The sequence below is a fragment of the Echiichthys vipera genome (genome assembly GCF_963691815.1).
Source record: "Echiichthys vipera genome assembly, chromosome: 19".
In the NCBI taxonomy this organism is placed as follows: Eukaryota; Metazoa; Chordata; class Actinopteri; order Perciformes; family Trachinidae; genus Echiichthys; species Echiichthys vipera.
This window is the reverse complement of record NC_139844.1, coordinates 8,074,368-8,094,559: the sequence shown is the minus strand read 5'-3', so window position 1 is coordinate 8,094,559 and position 20,192 is coordinate 8,074,368. Positions and strand designations below refer to the sequence as shown.

Genomic DNA, 20,192 nt, shown 5'->3' with positions numbered 1-20,192 from the left:
TCCAGAGTGGAAATCTTAATAACCCTCCACCATTATGTTTCCGTGTAAGGGGTACAGGGTAAAAGCATGTGCTCCGATCTGCTCACGCTGGCTCACGTCGCGTACGTGTTTACATAACATCCATGAGTGAGTACAGGTAAACAACAACAAACATGTCGAACTATTTCCATCAGTCGGACAATCAAGTGTCCTGGGTGGGAGCCGAGGCGGTGGGAGGCTGTAGACCGTGCTGCAGATCCCTGTCACACTGTACGGCGTCCTGCCTCTCCTCTGTTAGGGAGAGAAGGAGAAGGAAGTTTTATACACATGCACAAGCTTCTAGTGGTGTTGTGTAGAATCACACATCGCCATATGCACGCAGATTTCCCCCCAAAGCCGCTTGTCTAAACGTGGAATAAAAAGTGAGAATGCAACACCACTTTTGCATCATTTAGCATCTCTAAGTGATCATTTCATGTGTTTTTTTCAGCAACATTTTATGAGTCAGGGCACCTGACCTTATGGGCCCCTGGAAATAAAAGTTAAACTCTTTTCTCCCAACTGAGGTTTTTAAATAAAATATGAATCTCCTTGATTAAATTATATTTTTTCGACAAATGTGAGAACGCAGTTTGTCAGACTGGCAGCTGTGTGGGTCAGTTTTATTATAGCTCACATCCATCACATATTGCACTCCACCCACAGACACAGCCGGGCTACATGTCTATACGGTATGCCTGCATTTCTGTTTGACCGCAGAGCTAGAGCAGCTCCACCCTGACCACAGGAAATATACATCCTCTCTCTCACCGCCTTGGGAGTTTTAAGTCGATTTTGTTTCTTTCCATTTTATTGATTGAACCTTTATTTCACAAGTAAGTCCCGTAAGATACGGACAAAATGAGTGCCAAAGTATCATCAATAACAATCCCAGCTGAACATAAAGAAGGAAAGAGGTTTTGTCTGCTCGAATCAGAAACAGTGGCACAAACTTCCTGTGAAAGTGACTTAAATATGGTTCTTAATGTCCCGAACAGAAGGTAGCATGTCGTGTTTAATTAGGGCTTGTAGATGTTTCCTTCCATCGCCCGGGGTCCATTACAAGAAGAGCTAGTTTTACTTAAATCCATGAAAACCCTGGGAATATTAAGAAGCAAGCTCGCTAGCAGAGCGAGTCTGATGTATGGAGGATGTTTCATTAAAAAGCAGCACAAGGTTTTCTCTAACTCAGTATCACTCCGTCTCAGTTGCTCCCTGTAGACCTGCTACTTCATTGGCTGACTGACACATTTTAATAAGCCAAAGTGATGAGAAAGGTTTGAATTTACTACCGAAAGGATAACAGAATAATATGATACGATCAGTGAATAACTGTTTAACTTTAGAACATTTGAAATATAGCATTTCAGTGTTTTTAATTCAGTTCAATTCAATTTTATTTACAGTGCCAACTCATAACAAAAGTTATCTGAAGACACTTTACATATAGAGTAGGTAAAGACCACACTCTATGACTTATTTATGATTTACAGAGACCCAACAATTCCCCTATGAGCTGCAACAGCAAGGTTGTTGATTAGTGAAGCAGGCACTGATGGTGCAGTTTTTTGCTTTGTTTTCTACAAAACATGTCTTTTTGCTGAGCAGGGGTTACTTGGCTGGAAAAAAATGTTTCAGAAGCACTGGTTTAGCATGAAGATGTGTTGAAAATACAGATTTACACATTTCCAAGTCACAAAAACAGCGTAGGAGTGCTGCTTGGACCGCTCATTATGAAAACACTAGTGTCGTTTATCTATAAGGACGTGTTGCATGGTAGGAAAAAACACAATTTATCTATTCATTTTTATTATTATTAATGTTTTGGATCACATAGTTCCATTCAAATGACATTATTACAATACCACAAATTATGTATAAAATATATATATATAGCAATTTAAAAAGAAGACACGAAGTACAGAATATAAGACATCAAAAGAAATTCTTCAACATTCAAACATGGACGAATTCACATTAAACGCTTGCAGAGAAACCTGCTCCTGAACATTCAGGTAGTTTTTATTCCATTTATTCACAGTACACAATGGTTGAGCATTCGCCCCACGTAAAGAGGCTGAAGGTCCTCGAGGCAGCGGTCGTGGGTTCGACTCCGACCTGCTGCCCTTTGCTGCATGTCCCCCCCCCCCTCTCTCTCACCCCATTTCCTGACTGTCCTATACAATAAAGCTTAAAATACTGCCAAATAATCTTAAAGAAAGAAAAAGTCGATAAGGCCGAAGATTTCCAATGACATAGAGTTATCCTACTCCTTCCTATCACGGCTTAAAGGCACCATCAGCAGGGGCAGGCGAGGTCTGGTAGCAGACCTCTGTGGTGTTGTACGCGGTTTGAAATCTGTTAAAAACCGACCTTGATCCGAAAAATAATAACATCGCTTCTTGGCTGTCTAATAATTTTGTTCTGTGTGAAAATACTTATGAAGGAAAAACAACAGTTCAAAAAAAACTATACTGAGGTGCAAATGAATCGCATCACATTCTTATTATTAAGCTACTATTTTTTATTTCGATCTTACCGTGAAAACCCTACTTACATTACATATAACCTAATTTATGACTGGGACATGCACATAAATGACCATTACATCCATTTATATGTTGATAGGATTCTATTACATTCATAAAAACCTCCCTTTTCTGACATGCTTGAGCTGTTTCCATTGTGCACATACATTGTGCTATTGCACTGCACTTTTCAATAGTTGTCTGTAAATACATGGCCGTGAACGCACAATAGAGATGCTGCTCACCCCGAACAGTGGTGGTATTTCTCCACAATATTGCTGTATGGGTTAATGCGCAGGTTAGGACGGGGACATTGTACGGAGAAGTCGTTAGCGTCGCTAATTAGGTGAATCAGAAGGAAATGACAGTGTGTGCTGCTGCTGTGGAGCTGAATCTGTGATCTTTAGCCCACAGTGAGTCGAGGAGATAGGAGATAATTTAAATGTTCAGAGCCCCGAGGCTTCAGAGGCTGGTTTCATGTAAGGGAGGCGAGAGGAGGAAATGTGATCTTTTTGAGTGTGTGTGTGTGTGTGTGTGTGTGTATGTGTGTGTGTGTGTGTGTGTGTGTGTGTGTGTGTGTGTGTGTGTGTGTATGTGTGTGCGTGCGTGTGTGCGTGTACGTGTGTGTAGGCAGAGGGATACTGTAGTCACCCTCTCTGAGTCACATACAGCCAATTATAAAAACCCAACGACCACCTCTCCCTCTTTCTCTCTGTCTCACTCACTAATTTCCTTCCTCTCTCACCCTCGCTGTCACTCTCTCCGTTCTCATCTATATCTCTGCTTCCCTCTTTTCCACTCCATGTATAAATCTCTGCTTCATTAATAAAGCCCAGTTGAGGTAAAAATAGGAAAGGAGAGGGTTAGAAAGAAGAGGAAAAGTAAAGGGCATGGGAGATGAAAGCAGGGGAGAGAGGTGAAGAGTTTAGAGAGGAGGATATGAAAGGATGGAGAGGAGCTGAGGAGACGGCGGCGGAGGGTGGAAATGAGAGGAGAGGGCAGATTAAATTAGATTACTTTTGACTCTATTCATGTTTAAATGGAAATTAAATGTTCACGACGGGAGGCGCATTAGAACAATATCTCAACCCTGGTTCAACAACATTTGCTGTTTCCACTTGTGCTGCCTGTTAATTGCATCAGTGTAAGTCTCTGTGCCTCATGTTGAAATAAACACTCTGCTGTCTTGTTTCAACTTTGGAGCAAAAGATTCACCATGTTAATGAGAAGATACACACAAGAGTCCTGCAGTCAGAAGGAATATACCACGTTTTTTGGGCTGACTGTACTAAACCCATTGACGTATTTAGAGACAATGGGCCCCCGGGCACAGACATGTTAGAGGCCCCCCACTCTGTCTACATAGGAAAAAGACACACAAATTCAAACAGTCGACTTTGAGTCATTTTGTATTCATTTATTCCTCTTTGTGGTCATTTTACATCCATTTTTAGTCATTTTGTATCTTTTTGTGGTGGTTTTGCATAAATTTTTTGTCATTTTGTGTGCCTTTGTCATCATTTTCTGTTTCTATGTGGTCGTTTTGTGTCTGTTTTTCAGTCATTTACGTCTCTTTGTGGTGGTTTTGCATCCCTATAGTCATTTGTTTTCTCTTTGTGGTCATCTTTGGCCGTTTTGTGTTCTCATTTTACAAGTCCCCAGTTCTTATGGGCCCCTGGGCCTGAGCCCGTTCAGTTACCCATCCATGAGCGTGAGTGAGCGGGAGGAGTTTGGATGGAGCGCAGAGCCTCATCTCCACTTTCACTCCGGTACCGCTCCGCTGAATGCATCTGTGCAGCAACATTATTTTGTTTCAAAAAATGTCTGTTGCAGCATTTAGCTTTCCTTGACAAATGTTTCCGTTTTTGTAACCAAAATTCCTTTGACCATGTTTCTAAAAAAAAAGATCAAATACTTCTATTTAGTCTGACACACCCAGGATGAGATAAACAATACATACAGAGAGACTGCATTACAATCATTCATCTTCAACCACTTGTCCCCTTCGGGGTCACGGGGGGGGGCTGGAGCCGATCCCAGCTGACATCGGTTGTGAGGCGGGGTACACCCTGGACAGGTTGCAGTCTATCACAGGACACATAGGGACGAACAGAGACAGACAACCATTCACACCTACGGGCAATTTAGAGTCATCAATGAACCTAACACCTGCACGTCTTTGGACTGTGGGAGGAAACCGGAGAACCCGGAGAAAACCCATGCAGACACGGGGAGAACACGCAAACTCCACACAGAAGGGCTCCAGCCGGGATTCGACCCAGGAACCCTCTTGCTTTGAGGTGACAGAGCTAACCACCACCCCACAATCATTTCCATATATAAACATATATAAACACATCAGAAGATGACTCATGTTCAGTCAGGACGGGACACGATACTTTCTCAGAATACATTCTGTATTTTTTCTCGAACTTCAGGCGACAGTCTGAAACAGCAGCAGAGCCATGACGGCACTTTGACATTATGCCCTGGATCCTGAATCGTAGGTGGATTGAGCAGCTGTTGGAGGCAGGACATGCAGCCTGAAGTCCCCCCACACAACGCCAGCGTAATGTTAAAATAAAAAATAGACTGAATCATATATTCTCACCAGCTGTGGTCAAAGGAGAGCAGGTGGGCTGCACCAAATGAACTAATACATCCCGTTATTATTGTCATAATCACTGTTGTTATTCCAGCTGGCTCTTCCTCCCCCCCTCCTCCTCCTCCTCTGTGTGGCAGCAGGGCTGTTGGATTGTTTAATATCTTGTGATGTATTTATTTTTCATGTGTACCTGTGAAATGTTTGTGTGTTATTGAGCGTGTCAGCATTTTTCCTCCCTCTTCAACTGTTCAGCAATTCACACGGATTCACGATGCAAGTAAATAATCCTGTTTAATAGTGTTAGGGGCGTACGCCTCTCACTGTCGCTGCAGTGGAGCCGGCGTGTCACAAATGTCAAAGGCAGTTAATGGAATTTGGGTTGAGGCTCTGTCTTGGCTATCTTTTGATTTTTTTATTTGCTTTATTTTGCTGTGGATGTGACTGAAGTGCGTATTTTCTTTTTTAAAGCCGGCAGAGGAAGTTTGCACTGAAGTGTAAGGTTTTTCCTATCCTCACCGAACTTGTTTTGATGACGCATGCGGCAGTGCGACACTGCGACACTGGCGTTGCCAGATTGGGTGTTTTTTGCGTTCCTTGCCTGCTTGGAAGGCTTTGTAGAAATCTGGCGCTCTATTGAACGGAGTTAAACTGAGAGAGCGTGCCATTCACAGACACCAGAATGAACGCATTCACAGTAACAATCATCAGGCAGAACAGAACAGTACGTTCAGTTCACGTTTTCCCAAAATATGAACGCATTCATTGAACCATAGTTTATGACAGGCGAACACTGGTGATGACATCTTATTTCCAAATGGTCAACTTCCCTGTGCGGATCATGAATGAGTGTGGACTGGAGGCTGGAGAGGTGCCAGTTCATCTCCTTGTCACTCTCCATTTAATTGCATGTATATAGGTCCTGTTTGTGCATGTGTGTGTATTTCGGGCCTGTGTGTGTGTAACCTGAATAATATAATAACAGAGTGAAAAAATGTAATTTCCTCTTGCAGGATTAATAAAGGAATTCTTCTTCTTGTGCAAAAATGCTTTTCTGCCCATATTATCATAGTATTATCCTCTACGCTAAAACACACTACCTGTCTCCCAAATGGGCACTTTGTCATTTGAAAGTGTAGGTATGTGGCATGTAGATGGATGAAAACTTATATGTGCATAATGTAGTGTTATTTTCCTAGATATTTACACAGCTAACAGCCCATATTTAGACTTAACAAAACTTAGCATAGCTTAGCTTTGTTCCCAGATCTCACAAGAGTTTGTTGCAGAGACAGAAAAAGGTCTCAAACACAGTTATTTTTTCACTTATTTGTCCGTCTGTAAGGCTTGTGAAATATTCAGTCCGATATTTTCTGCAGTGGTTACGGGACGAAGGGATCGCTCACATCATCTGTGTTCACGTTCACTTCTCCCGTTGGGATCAGTTCACTCAGGACCTGCAACTGGTCTCCTAAAGAGGCGGGGGCCACCGAGGGAAACACAGGAAAAAACTACGAGTTGCATCGTCTCGCTTCTGAAGCATCTCTGCCATTATTCATCGCCGTAACTCAGGAAACGAAAAGGGGAGATTGTGACCATATTTCACACTCCGTCGGATATGTGATCTCGGGTTTCCACCTTGAAACTGTGGTGATTGTAGATCTTCTGTGCTGCGACGTTGCGGTGTGTGTGTGTGTGTGTGTGTGTGTGTGTGTGTGTGTGTGTGTGTGTGTGTGTGTGTGTGTGTGTGTGTGTGTGTGTGTGTGTGTGTGTGTGTGTGTGTGTGTGTGTTTGTGTGTGTGTTTGTGTGTGTGTGTGTGTGTGTGTGTGTGTGTGTGTGTGTGAATCATTCGAGTTTTAGAATTTGTAGCTTCTTTGCAGCAGCATCTGTATCTGAAGCATCGTCTGCTGTCGGGGCGATAACCTTTGTGTTCTGTCCTGTTCCTCTGGTCATCCACCACAGGCTCTTTGGTTTCACTGAGACTGAGCTTCAGGTGATTGTCACTGCACCACGTGACCAGGCTCTCCAAAAAAAGGTGCTATTTAAATAAGCCTGTGATGATCTCATTTGTCCAGGTCATCGTTATCCTCAAAGCAATTTCAGTCAAAAGCAACTGGACTTGGACATGAACTGATGAAGCCTCTTGGATGAGAGGTGAAACGTCTTCCTAGACAAATAACCAAGTCCAGTTGCTTTTGACTGCTATATAAATAGCTTTACTTACTTTATTATTAATGACTGGAAATGATTCACTGGAATACATGTCATCATAGTGATAACTTCCATTCCTTCAAAGTCTTTTTTTTGCCTTTCTTGCATCCAAATCAATAAGGTGTTTCCTGTCAGCCGTTAACATATTCTCTCTCTTTTCCATTACCTCAGCCACAATTAAAGCTTTTTACTGATATTTCTGTTTTTTTATAGACCCTCCACTCTTATTATTGTCATACATTTCAAATGTGCAAAAGAATAGGTGGATGGAAATATATCTCATCCTGTGTGTGTGTGTGTGTGTGTGTGTGTCTGTGTGTGTGTGTGTGTGTGTGTGTGTGTGTGTGTGTGTGTGTGTGTGTGTGTGTGTGTGTGTGTGTGTGTGTGTGTGTGTGTGTGTGGCTGTTATTTAACTTGATGAAGAAGTGTGTGTCCAGGCTGTATTGCCTCGGACAGCTGTGCTGCTGTGAGCAATACAGTCATCACACACCATCTGCCGTGCACACACACACACACACACACACACACACACACACACACACACACACACACACACACACACACACACACACACACACACACACTTCATGTTGTGAGCATCCACCACCTGGTATGGCCCCTAGCTACCTACGGCTGTCTATCTTGGTTTACCTCATCCCCCTCCTCTCTCTCTCACTCACACACACACACACACACACACACACACACACACACCAACCAGCAGTGTCATTTTCTCTTTTTGTGTTTATTCTTTCTTGCTCTCTCTCTGATTTTGGTGTGTGTTGGCATGACATGTGTGTGCGTGCGCGTGTGTGGAGCCTGTCAAGAAAGTAGTGTGTTTTAATTAGCCTATAGCTCTGTAACAGCTGATCCTAAACACCAATATAGCTCCCCGGGGCCACTGACAGGCGCCACAGTATTTTCTGTGTGTGTTTGTGTGTGTGTGTGTGTGTGTGTGTGTGTGTGTGTGTGTGTATGTGTGTGTGTGTGTGTGTGTGTGTGTGTGTGTGTGCGTGTGTGTGTGTGTCTTTGTCAAGGGGGAAGTTGCATAGATGTATCTCAGCATCTGTAAGTGTCTGTGTGTGTGTGTTTGTGTGTGTGTTTGTGTGTGTGTGTGTGTGTGTGTGTGTGTGTGTGTGTGTGTGTGTGTGTGTGTGTGTGTGTGTGTGTGTGTGTGTGTGTGTGTGTGTGTGTGTGTGTGTGTGTGTGTGTGCTGTGTCACAAACAATAGAGAACTTAAGCCCAGATAGATGACACAGAGATGCACTAATAGGTCCACAGGGACCGCTGCTTCTTTTTGTGAGACTGTGTGTGTGTGTGTGTGTGTGTGTGTGTGTGTGTGTGTGTGTGTGTGTGTGTGAGTAGATGAGTGTTAGTTTTATGACTAACGAGCATGCTCCTTAACAACAGAACAACCATTTCTTCCCAACCACGCCGTCTGTGACAGGGAATCTACAGACTGCCAGACTAATGAACTGACTCACTGCTGGACTGTACCGGCTTCTATTTTTTAATTGAAGGGACTGCGGAAGAAACCGGAACGACATGCTTCATCCTTCTTTGGGCGTCATGTTTGCTGATATTCCTGATCACAGACATCTTTGGCATGTCTTGCAGGGTGGTAAAAGTTCCTTGATGCGTACAGAGGTAACATGGGACCAGAGGAGCTTTGTCAGAGCTCTAAGAAAACCTTTTTCAGAACATTAATTAAACAGCAGTTATTTACTGACGTTTGTTGAAGTAACATTATCTGTATTATGAGTCACTTTCTTTTGTTGTGAAAGGTAAGAAGGAAGAAGTTGCGCTCTTTGTCCTCTCAAGCAGCAGACCTGTGTTGTTGTCTTCTAATCTTCATAAGTAAACAACCTGATTGGTTGATGTCTTTATTCGCGGTGTGAAAGCTTGATCCTTGATCCGGAAAAATATAACTTTACTTTTTCACCGAGTAACAATCGCGTTCTGTGGGAAAGTACTCGTGAGAAAAAACTCTCCCTGCCTCTCCTCGATGCGTGTATCTCAAATTCTGTCTTCATTGTCAAATCAAACGCCCTCACAGAGTCATGTAATTGAACCATATGCCATAAAATAGATATATCGGGAACGCTGCTGTTACAAACAGCTCCTAACGAAAACATGGAGACATGGGCTGACGGTGCTTTTCTGAACATTTATGTAACGTGGGACATACAGCAATGACAGACCAGCTTACATCATCATCATTCAGCGTACCTGTTACAGTATCACCTTTTTGAGGGAGCTCTCCAGTGGACAGTTCCTCTGTGGGAGACAAAAGATATATATGGTCACAATATGGACACACCTTCCTTGGCATTAAGGTCATTAGGATTTGTTCCACAACAGGCGTTGATGAGGCTGTCGGGGCAAATACTTGTGGACAGGATATAGGAGTTTTCAACTCAATGAGTCGCTGTTTACAAGAGGAAGTCTGCATCAGTTTCCAACATGCGATTCACAACAGCGTGTGGTAATAGTGTGATAATCTTTAGCTGTGGAGCAGGTGTGGTCCTCCCTTTTTAGGGACGTTTTAGCAGCAGCAGTTTCACATTGACGTCAAACTCATACACTGCTTGAAACTTGCATTCAAAGCGTGGATTCAATTAAATAAGAAAGCTGACAATAGTGCAGTTTTTAATGTCAGTAAATGATCATTTCAAGTGATACGCTGAAGCACCTTTCTACACAACATGGGCTTAAATTGCAATTCATCCACGAGTGCCATTGCCTCCTGACAGAGCAGCGCGTCCTTTACTGAGGGTACATATCCCATTATATTAACATTAGCTCCATCCAGGCAGGGTTAACAGATGAAAATGTTTCTTTACACGTAGAAATCTGATCAGGAATCAGTAAAGGATTTGAAACAGAATCGGACTGGAGAGCAGAATCAATAATGGCATTGCTATCAATAAAGTTGTAATAATTTCCATCCATCCCTTTCATTAATGAGTCATTTAACGACAGGTAGAGAAACTGCCTTCTTAACCGATGGGCTCCACAAAACACTGAACGGAAACCAAACAGTGCAGCTGGCTTTTTTTTATCCAAATAATGAAAGCAGGAAGCCTGAGGCTCGTAGCATTTATTATTTCACAGGAAAAAGGGCATTTATCACCGAGATTAACAACATGTTGAGACATTTGCATATTAGAAATATACGTTTTTTTGGTTTCAATAAATCATTCTCAGCCCCAGGATGGGAACTGCCGGCCTATTGGACTGCATAAAAATGTACTTTTAAAGTTTCAACGCCCTACTTATACAATGACTCAGCAGCACAGTACATACTGAATACACACAGTATCTCTTTGTTTTTATGGAAAATCATTTTTATTTAAGTAGCCTATGAGTTTAAACTCAAAATGGCTCTGGGGGGACGTATATCATTTGTGCAGCTTCTTAATGTGACTTTGTGTGTGAGTCTGGAAATGTTTCTGCAGTGTTATATTGTGGTTTTCACACGTTGTTGTATTGTATGACAGTTATTGTGAGGCTCATTGAAAACCTTGATGGATAAATATTGTTTTGGCAACACGACAGTCTTTTCTAATGGTGCAGTTGTTTGGTCTGTGTGTGCGTGTGTGTGTGCGTGTCTGTGTGTGTGTGTGTGTGTGTGTGTGTGTGTCTGTGTCTGTGTGTGTGTGTAGCCACAGTGGACTCTGGTGGCCTGTTATTGTCTTTTCTGTGTTTTAGTCTTTGTTTATTCATGTGCTTCTGCTGAAGTGTGCGATGCAGTGTGTATGTGTGTTTAGGGAAGTGATGAGGCATATAGTATTGTAGAACAAAGATAGTTTTTTCTCACTCTGAGTTAGTGTGTGTGTGTGTGTGTGTGTGTGCGAGAGAGTAAGTGAATGAATGAGTGTCTGGGAAGCTTTCCAAAAGAGGACATACCCCCTCCAATCACCAGCTGTTTACCTCAGATAGCTGCCACTAAATTTGGAGGACCACACACACACACACACAAATTAACGCACTCACACACTGTCACTCACTTCCTGTGCCATCAGATTTAATTAGACGCTGTTTGGATGACACTGAGGTGGATCTTCTAATAGCTTCACACTGCTCTATAAAATGAGCAGCCAGATGGCCGTGTGCTGGCTCAAACTGTCCTGGACCTTGAAGGTGACCGGTTCAGCAGTCCTTTACCCTGCTCAAATGTCCTTGAGCAAGACCCTTAACCCCGGAGCTGTTTGTGGCACGATAGCATGAATCAGCACACTTCAATTCAGCACAATTCTGAGGTGGGTTGAATATTTCTGTGATTTTGACTATTTTGATGTCATTAGTTGATTTCAGATTCAGATTTTAAAATACTTTCAAGACTTTACATCATTGTATTTCTGCTCTTCTTTACGGTTAAGTTTAGGCACAAAAACTACCGTTATATGACCAGTTAAGCTTAATATCACCGCTCTAAATGGCGACGGTACGCCCGTAAGTTAAGGCACCAGAACGACTTGGTTAAGGTAAGAAAAAAGTTTGTTTTTGCTTCATAAGACTGGACGAATATTCTGTGCATATGACTATTTTACTGAACCTTCATAAAAGGAAAAGGAGTATGACAGTTCCCCTGACAGACTTCCATTTGTCTCATAGCAACAGCAGGAGCGGCGGCTGCTCTGCAGAGCGCTGCTGGCTAAGTGTTGAGGGGTTTGGAGGAAACAGGACATCAGCACTTTGAAGAGAAGGTCAGCTGCCTGCTGGCTGCAAGAGAACTGAGGACCAATGTGTGTGTGTGTGAGTGTGGCTGTGTGAGAAGCACCATGATCATCATAGTAGCAGACTCAGGACCACAAACTTGAATATCTGTACAGACAACCTTCATGTGCGTGCACAGGTACTGCACAAACATGGACACACAGAAGTCATTACACATCTACAAACACCCATCAACGGCTTCCTGTGGTATCTTATGAAACATGACATTCCGTCTAAACTTCTGTGAAATGCAGACCGATACGTGACCGTCACCATGGATACATGATGGAAGTTTCTTACGTTACCATGTCACCACTCAGGCACACTGGACACACCCGGTCTGACACAGTTTGCAGATTTTTAGTGGTGCTTTTCCTGGGCGATCACCTCCAAAGTGCAAGCTGCATTAATTTACACACTTCTAAGAATCTACAAGTGCAATTTCATATTTGTACATGGACATTTATATGTTTAAGAAGTGTAAGAAAGTAGCTTTGATGGGAGAAAGCAGAAAGAATGTTTGGGCGATGCTCAGTCTGAGCAGCTCAGGTGGTGGTTTACATTAAAAATGGAAATGAAGGAGCTTTTACTGCATATTTTGGAGTTTTTGCAGAATATGATTTTATTGTGAAAGTCTGAAGTATGGCCCTGGATGTGTTGATAGCATTAATGTTAATGTGGACGACGAGCAGCTCCCAGTGTTTACAGCGAGGAGAACGCTTCGTTAATCATTTTGAGTCAATTGTCAAAATTTGAAAGGAAAAAATGTGTCCTCTTCTTTGACAGTAAACTGACTATCTTTTAGTTGAGGATGAAACAAGACATTTGAGGATGTCATTTTGCACTTTAGGAAACACTGACCCAATGTTTCACCATTTTCTGACATTTTCTAGAACAAACAACTGATCCACTAATCAAGAAAATGATCGACATATTAATAAACAATAAAAATGATTGTTAGTTGCAGCTCTAGTACGAACAGTGAATAAAGACAGCCTGTACAAATACATGCCTGTGCAGTCACATGCACTTACACACAAAAAACATTATTGCCATTATTGTGAGTTTAAAATACTAAAATAATGGATCAGTTGTTGTGAAGCTTTGAAAGCCCTGCTGGGACCCACTGAAATTGTTTGAAAGTGGTGTTCGAGCCCCAGAGGCAGTTCTTCACAAAGTGGCGGCTCGACTGAGCCAAGGTACCACAGCGTTTTTGATCAACTTCATCTTTGAAAACAAAGCTACATTTTCATTAACTTCATTTGGTATTCTGTTTTTCAAACTGGAGCCAACTCCACAAGTTCAGCTCCGACTTTGAGCGGTTTCGGTCGGCTCAGCTGTTTCAGCGTTAGCCCAACGCACCATGTAAGCATGCTCACAGTCTGCATGTTAACTTGCTCTGTTAGCATTAGGCTCAGTACAGCTGAGCCGCATGAACGCAACTGTAAACACGTTAGGATGTTTAACATCTCTGCAAACAGACAACATGATCCACAACATGAGCAGCTGGATAATTATTAATTATTATTGAAGTTATTCATAATAATAAACAACAAAGTCAACCATGAACAGATGCATTAAACATATGATTGTATGAATCCAAAGGGTGGATTTCATCAACTTGGTTGTATGTGTTAACATCCTATAACTATGGTATTTTATTTATGTAATATATAGACTACCATAACAAGATATTTTTTTCTCTGTCGTTATGGAATACGTTTTGTAGGTGGCTGATACAGAAACGTAGTTTAGGTGGTAGAATGAGTCGAGGGTTTGATCTCCAGCTCCTCCTCTCCACATGTTAAAGTGTCCATGAGCAAAACACGACCCAGTCGGCAGAATACAATGTGGGCATTGTATGTTTCTGCAAACCACAGATATGTTGAATATCAATGCTCCCTACTCGTCACAAAGGTACACTTTTTGAAGCTCCACTATCGCAGTTTTAAACACATGACTCTGAATTCATACACAGTATGCGGCAGTAGCTCAGTCCATAGGTGACTGGGAAAACTGGGAACCGTAGGGTCACCGGTTCCAGTCCCTGTGTGGACCATGAATAGTGTGTGGACTGGTGGTTGGAGAGGTGCCAGTTCATCTCCTGGGCACTGTCGAGGTGCTGTTGAGCAAGGCACCGAACCCCCAACTGCTCGGGGCACCGATCCATTGGCAGCCCCCTCGCTCTAACATCTCTCCATTAATTGCATGTATATAGGTCCTGTTTGTGCATGTGTGTATTTCCGGCCTGTGTGTGTAACGTGAATAATATAATAACAGAGTGAAAAATGTAATTTCCCCTTGCGGGATTAATAAAGGAATTCTTCTTCTTCTAAAACCTATTAATGTAACTTAGTGCCTAGCCATGCAGGGCTCAACACTAACTTTTAAAAGTGATTGCCAGGCTAAAACTAAAAACATGGTTGCCTATTTTAGTCACATTATATTTTGAATAAATAAGATACTTTGAAGTTATACGTAAAGATGTCCCAATACCAACAATTCAGTAGTTGGTTACCAGTGAAATTGCATGATTTTGCAAAAACGTTCAAATCAAGGTTTTCCGTATTTTGCAGAAAGGTACAATGTTAACATTTTTTTCTGGTGACCAGGCTGCCTGAACACTGATCCCCAGTGTGTTTTGGAACAAAAAGGTATCTGCCAAATGAATGTAATGAGAAAATAATTGTGCTATTTGTTATGAATTCAAGATGCAGAAAGCAGCAGACGCTGTACTGAGGCTAAACGAAACAAAAACAAATTAAAGGTTTCAGTGAACGTAAAGAACTGCCCACATTTCAGGCTCATTAACTTCCATTAGATTCAGGTGTTCCACGGCGAGCAACAGAGTTGGTCATAGATCAGTGTCAGCGTTGTTTCTACCTTTAGCTCTGGTCACTCTGGGACCCTCAATGCAACACACCGCCACTGCGCCCTGCGTGTGTGTGCGTGTGTGTGTGTGTGTGTGTGCACGTGCGCACCTTAATCTATGTGCGTTATTTTTTTATCCTTACATTTCTTTAATGTTAATTATGTGGAATTATTCATGCTTATGGAAATTAATTCTATCTCATAGATATAAATGAAGTGTATGTCTACAGTATGTGTGTGTGTGTGTGTTATGTTGTTTTTTTCACATTCTGAGGACTCACCATCCAACTGGGTGAAAGATCATGGTTGCGGCGAGACACCATGTGTGTGTGTGTGTGTGTCTGTGTCTGTGTGTTAGTGTGTGTGTGTGTGTGTGTGTGTGTGTGTGTGTGTGTGTGTGTGTAACAGATGAGAGGAGGAGAAGGCCAGAGGGAGAAACACAACTCTTTTTCAGCATCACTTCCTGCAACATTCAGCCGCAAGGCATCGCTAGACGAGACCTGAATCACAGATGGGAGATCCAAGAAATATTAGAAAGTATTGGTGTGTGTGTGTGTGTGTGTGTGTGTGTGTGTGTGTGCGTGCGTGCCGGCGTGCGTGCCTCCGTGCCGGCGTGCCTGCGTCCTTGTGTGCATGCGTGTGTATTGATAGTGAGAGCACTGTTTCAAAATCTAATCTTGTTGAAATCAGGGATGGTGTTGTTTACTTTAAGGATCTAGATTTTTCTGTTCACATCTCGATGCTTTTGATTGATTGCTGATTTGAATCTGAAGCTTTTCTCTTTAAGGACATAGAAAAACTACAGTCTTCAATCCATAGTTTGATTGAACAAATCTTAAAGTTTGAATATGTAAATCTGTGAAGCTATATTTTTATAAAATAATACACCCACTGGGCATTTTGAGGGGTACAGAATGAAAGTATTGTTTTTTACATAAAAAACATATTGAGTCTGAATTCATCCATACATCCATCTATCTATCTTCAACCGCTTGTCCCTATCAGGGTCGCGTGGGGGTTACACCCTGGACAAGACGCCAGTCTATCACAGGGCACATAGAGACGAACAGAGACAGAACAACATTCACACCTACGGGCGATTTAGAGTCATCAATTAACCTAACACATTCACGTCTTTGGACTGTGGGAGGAAGCCGGAGTATTATTTTGTTGTTGCGACTACGATCTTAAGACACTAGATGAACTAGACTAGTTCTGCTCATTCTCCATATTTAACCTTTAACTCAAGGTCCACTTACTATCTTTTTTCTGGAATGTTTAAAACCCCCAAAGCTTTTTCTTTAGCTCACTCCTGCAGCTGAAGTGCCCCTGAGAAAGGCACCACAGCCTGTGCAGCTTAGCTGGAGCTATGCACGCCAACTGTAGCTCCTCTCCGGAGTAAAGAGTGTGTGATTAGTTTTTTTTTTCTATAAAGGCTCAGTGGATATTCCCTGGACAAATTAAAGCTAAATATTATTTCTAAATCATTATCAAAATGTGACATTAAAATCTAAAATTGGTTTTGATTCTGTGCATTTTAATTGGTTTTCACAAGTTATCATCACTCATGGCATGATTCAACCAAACTGGGTCAGATTAACTTGAACCGTCCTAGGAGATGAAATTAGTTTGACTTCAAACGTGAACAGTGGCTCTCAGGTACCTCAGGACCCCCCTGTGAGCCGCTCCCTCCTCAGAAATAACCCACCAGACTGGTCATTATTGTCTCCTGCTTTATTGGATGTGACACGCTGGGAAGAGAAATAATGAACACATCCTCTCCTGCAGTAACCTTGAGCAAGGCACTCAACCGGCATCATGGCTGTACTCCTGAGGTTCAATGTGCAAAATTGTGTGAACGGCAAGCGGTGTAATGCTGATAAGAGCATCCTAGATCAGTCTGCATTACGTTGACGAATTAAGGCCCAGAAATACAGATGTAATTCTTACAGTGTGACACTTGATATGAAAACTAAGAGTTACTAATGAGAGAAAAAGAAGAAACTTGGATGGGATGTTAACTGGGTCATGGTAACCAGTTCGTGCCTGAAATAGTTTGACATCCTCAAGGCTAAAATGACTCAAAACACTTCAAAAATAAATCTAGAGGTCACAAACCCCCCTGTGAGTTGTCAGTTTTGATTTTCTCCTCCTCAGTTTAGGTTGAACTTTCAAAATGGAGCTGCTGGCAATAGCAGGGAACAAAATGTTACTGATAAATACCCCTGACATGTCCATGAGCAAAGGTACTTGAAGGCAGAATGAGCAGGATTTGTCCATTGCGGTTTGTAAAGTCGCCATTCAAAGTTAGCCCCTCCTAACCGTGGCTCAACGACAACAGAAGAGCACTGACCGCGGTTGCCAGAACTCAGCGTAGTGTAGCACATGCAGCAAGTGAAACCCCAGATTTAACTCTTGTTGTGCATCAAACTTTGTGTTCTTGGCGTATAGACATACCATATTTGCATTTCCTCCATGCTCTTCCTGCTATTTTCGTAGGTTCCTCTTGGTCACGTGCAGATCTTGCACCTGGTCACTACCTTCTCATAGAGTCCTCACATCCTGCACACTGTGGCTGGAGGCTACACACCTGCTGCCCAAAGACTGATGCCCAGAAAAGGTCTGCAAAATAAAAAGAAAAGAGTAAATTCAGGCAGAGGGCATGGATCCACCACCACACACTTCTAATGATGATTGAGAGGGATTATTTTAGTATGAAACTATATGTAGTTTTTTGGGAAAATCTTACTCATGGTGCCTGTAACGCCCACTACCTCAAGCGGTGCTGCTCAGGGAAAGACTGTAGTCCCTTTGGGCAGTATCCCCATGCTTTCTCTGGCAGAAAATGCTTTGATATGAACAGAAACATTGGACTTTGTTCTGGTAAATATACATATATTATTTCATTTTTTCAGATAACTTCATTACAATAGTAGTTGGTAAAAAAGAAAGTCACATTTTCCCAGACGCAGCTGGAGTTTGAGCTCATTTCCCACATCAGTATTTCTCTGTCTTCACCTTTGATCACCGTTCTTTGCCTTGACTTGTTTTTCCACCAGTCAAGTTAATAGTGCTGATTCATGCAGAGAACATCCTGGTTGGTTACCTTCCAAAACAGTTGGACCAAAATTTGGCCCTATTTGGATGCTTGTTGTAAATCTTCGACCTTGCTTATCTTACTGCAGATACAGGCCATTAAATACCAGAAAGGGACCAAATGACAGCCCATAAACAGTTTGTATGCCAGTCACAGCTGTTATTGCTATAAATTATGGCTTATAACGTGCATCTCTGCTGTGAAATAAGACAGATGAAAGGATATCATGAACAAACGGTGCAGATGAGACACAAAGCCTCCCCAAGGGTTTCATAAAAGCATCTCGCCGCAAGAGATCAAAATGAAAAACAGACCCAAAAACTCATCTAGGACGGTACAACAACAACAACAACAAATACATAAAGAATGGTTAAAATGAAATTCTAAAGAAAATTTCTGTAATGAAAGGAGACTAGAAAAACACCTAACCTGAAGTTTTCCCACAGCACTGATTATGTTTTCTAACAGCTTTATGTTTTACTTTACAGCATTTATGGGCGCTGCAGGTAGATGCACACTTTTTGTCTCGGCCCAGACCTTTGATTCTGCCTACTCCATCAACTTGTCTAATTCGTCTGACATTTTGACATCATTGTGAAACAGCGATTTCTCCATTGAAAATGGTGGAATTTTTCTGATGAGCACTGTGGGGGACAAGGGGCTCAAACCATTAGCCAGTTAGTTCCGCCCCTGCAACTAACACCGCTGTCAATGTGATGTCAAGCTGAGTTTAGATTGACCTGTCTTCTCAATATCGTGTTTTTACTTAACTCCGCTCCACGAGAGGGAAACTTTACAGTTAAGCAACCAGCTCTGTTTCATTCCAACATGGGTTGTACATGCATGTAAAAGTTCCCATCTCGACCTGGCAGAAAAGCCTGTCATCACAATTTCCGTTTCAAACCACAGCGTATGTTGCCATGGCTACGCTTCAATGTCGACTAGAGCCAGACTGATAAATGGCATAATGGCCAATTCAGCCATATTGGTATTTATCTGTATCGGCGTTTATGTTTTCAGATATGAGCTGACTTAGAAACCTTTTCTCAAGAACATATCATGCAGAAAACGATGCTTGGGGTGATTTAATTTCTCTACATCGTGTATTTTTTTTTAAATGTATTCTTTATTTAAATGGTCTGCAAAAGACTGGTACTGAACATGATGCACTGTATGATGAATATAAGGTCATTTTTTTAGGAAAGCAGCCTTCTTAGTACATTTGCTGAATCATATCAGTGCACAATTGGTGCACAATGTCTACTTTCATTCCAGCTCAGAAAACTCGCTATTTCGGACGATTTTTATCAGTAACCGATACATTTTCCCCTTCTGAAATCAGTATCAGTGTCAAAAATCCTATATTGGGGTCCTATTGTCGACTTAATTTTTTTTTACATAGGAAATCGGTGAGAGTGGAGGCCATGTCGGTCTAAAGATTGACACAGAAGTGATATCAGGCAAACATCTGTCACAAAAGCTTCAACACTTTAACACGATCTCAGAACTCTTTAAAGAAAATCCCATTACATGAAAACTTGGGTCTTTTATTTTGTATGATTTTAACCTTGATTTTGACTACCTTAACCAGATTAAATAAAGCAATTGTTACTGGGATGCAGGATCTTTTGATTACCTTGGACTTGCTGTCTGTGCTTCATGTTTTCTCATCAATCACTGTGCTGCATCCATCAACGACACACTGAGTATAGATTATCTTCAATCAAAGCAGATATCCAGAGGTAACCAGACATCTAAACCTGTTTATTTATTGATAAAACTAAAAGAGATTGCACCTGAAACGTTGGTCAGACTCGCTTATTGTCAAAGTTGGTCTGTTAACTATTTGCAAAAGACAGTTTGGGGTATTAATTTCACTGTACAACTTGGTTTTCTCATCCAAATAGTTTGAGCGTTTGTTTACAACCTGTCTGTCTGATTATTTCTTGACCCATGCGACTTATGTTTAGTGACGTCACCGTGCTCTCAGATCTCAGCAATTACTTTAGTGAGTACGGAGTTCTCATTACTGATGGAACAGATGGCAGAAAATTTAGAGATCCATTAACAAAAACTATTAATGCAACATGCTGTTTTTTTTTTAAATATTCTCTGTGTGCTTCTGCACATCTCACACCTCAATTT

The 20,192-nt window shown here is 41.9% G+C and overlaps 1 protein-coding gene across 1 annotated transcript in view; it reads left to right on the top strand.

Annotated features, from left to right (window-relative positions):
- Positions 1 to 20,192, top strand: part of galnt14 (UDP-N-acetyl-alpha-D-galactosamine:polypeptide N-acetylgalactosaminyltransferase 14 (GalNAc-T14)) — a 175,776-nt gene that overhangs the window by 67,985 nt on the left and 87,599 nt on the right. The window lies entirely within an intron of this gene.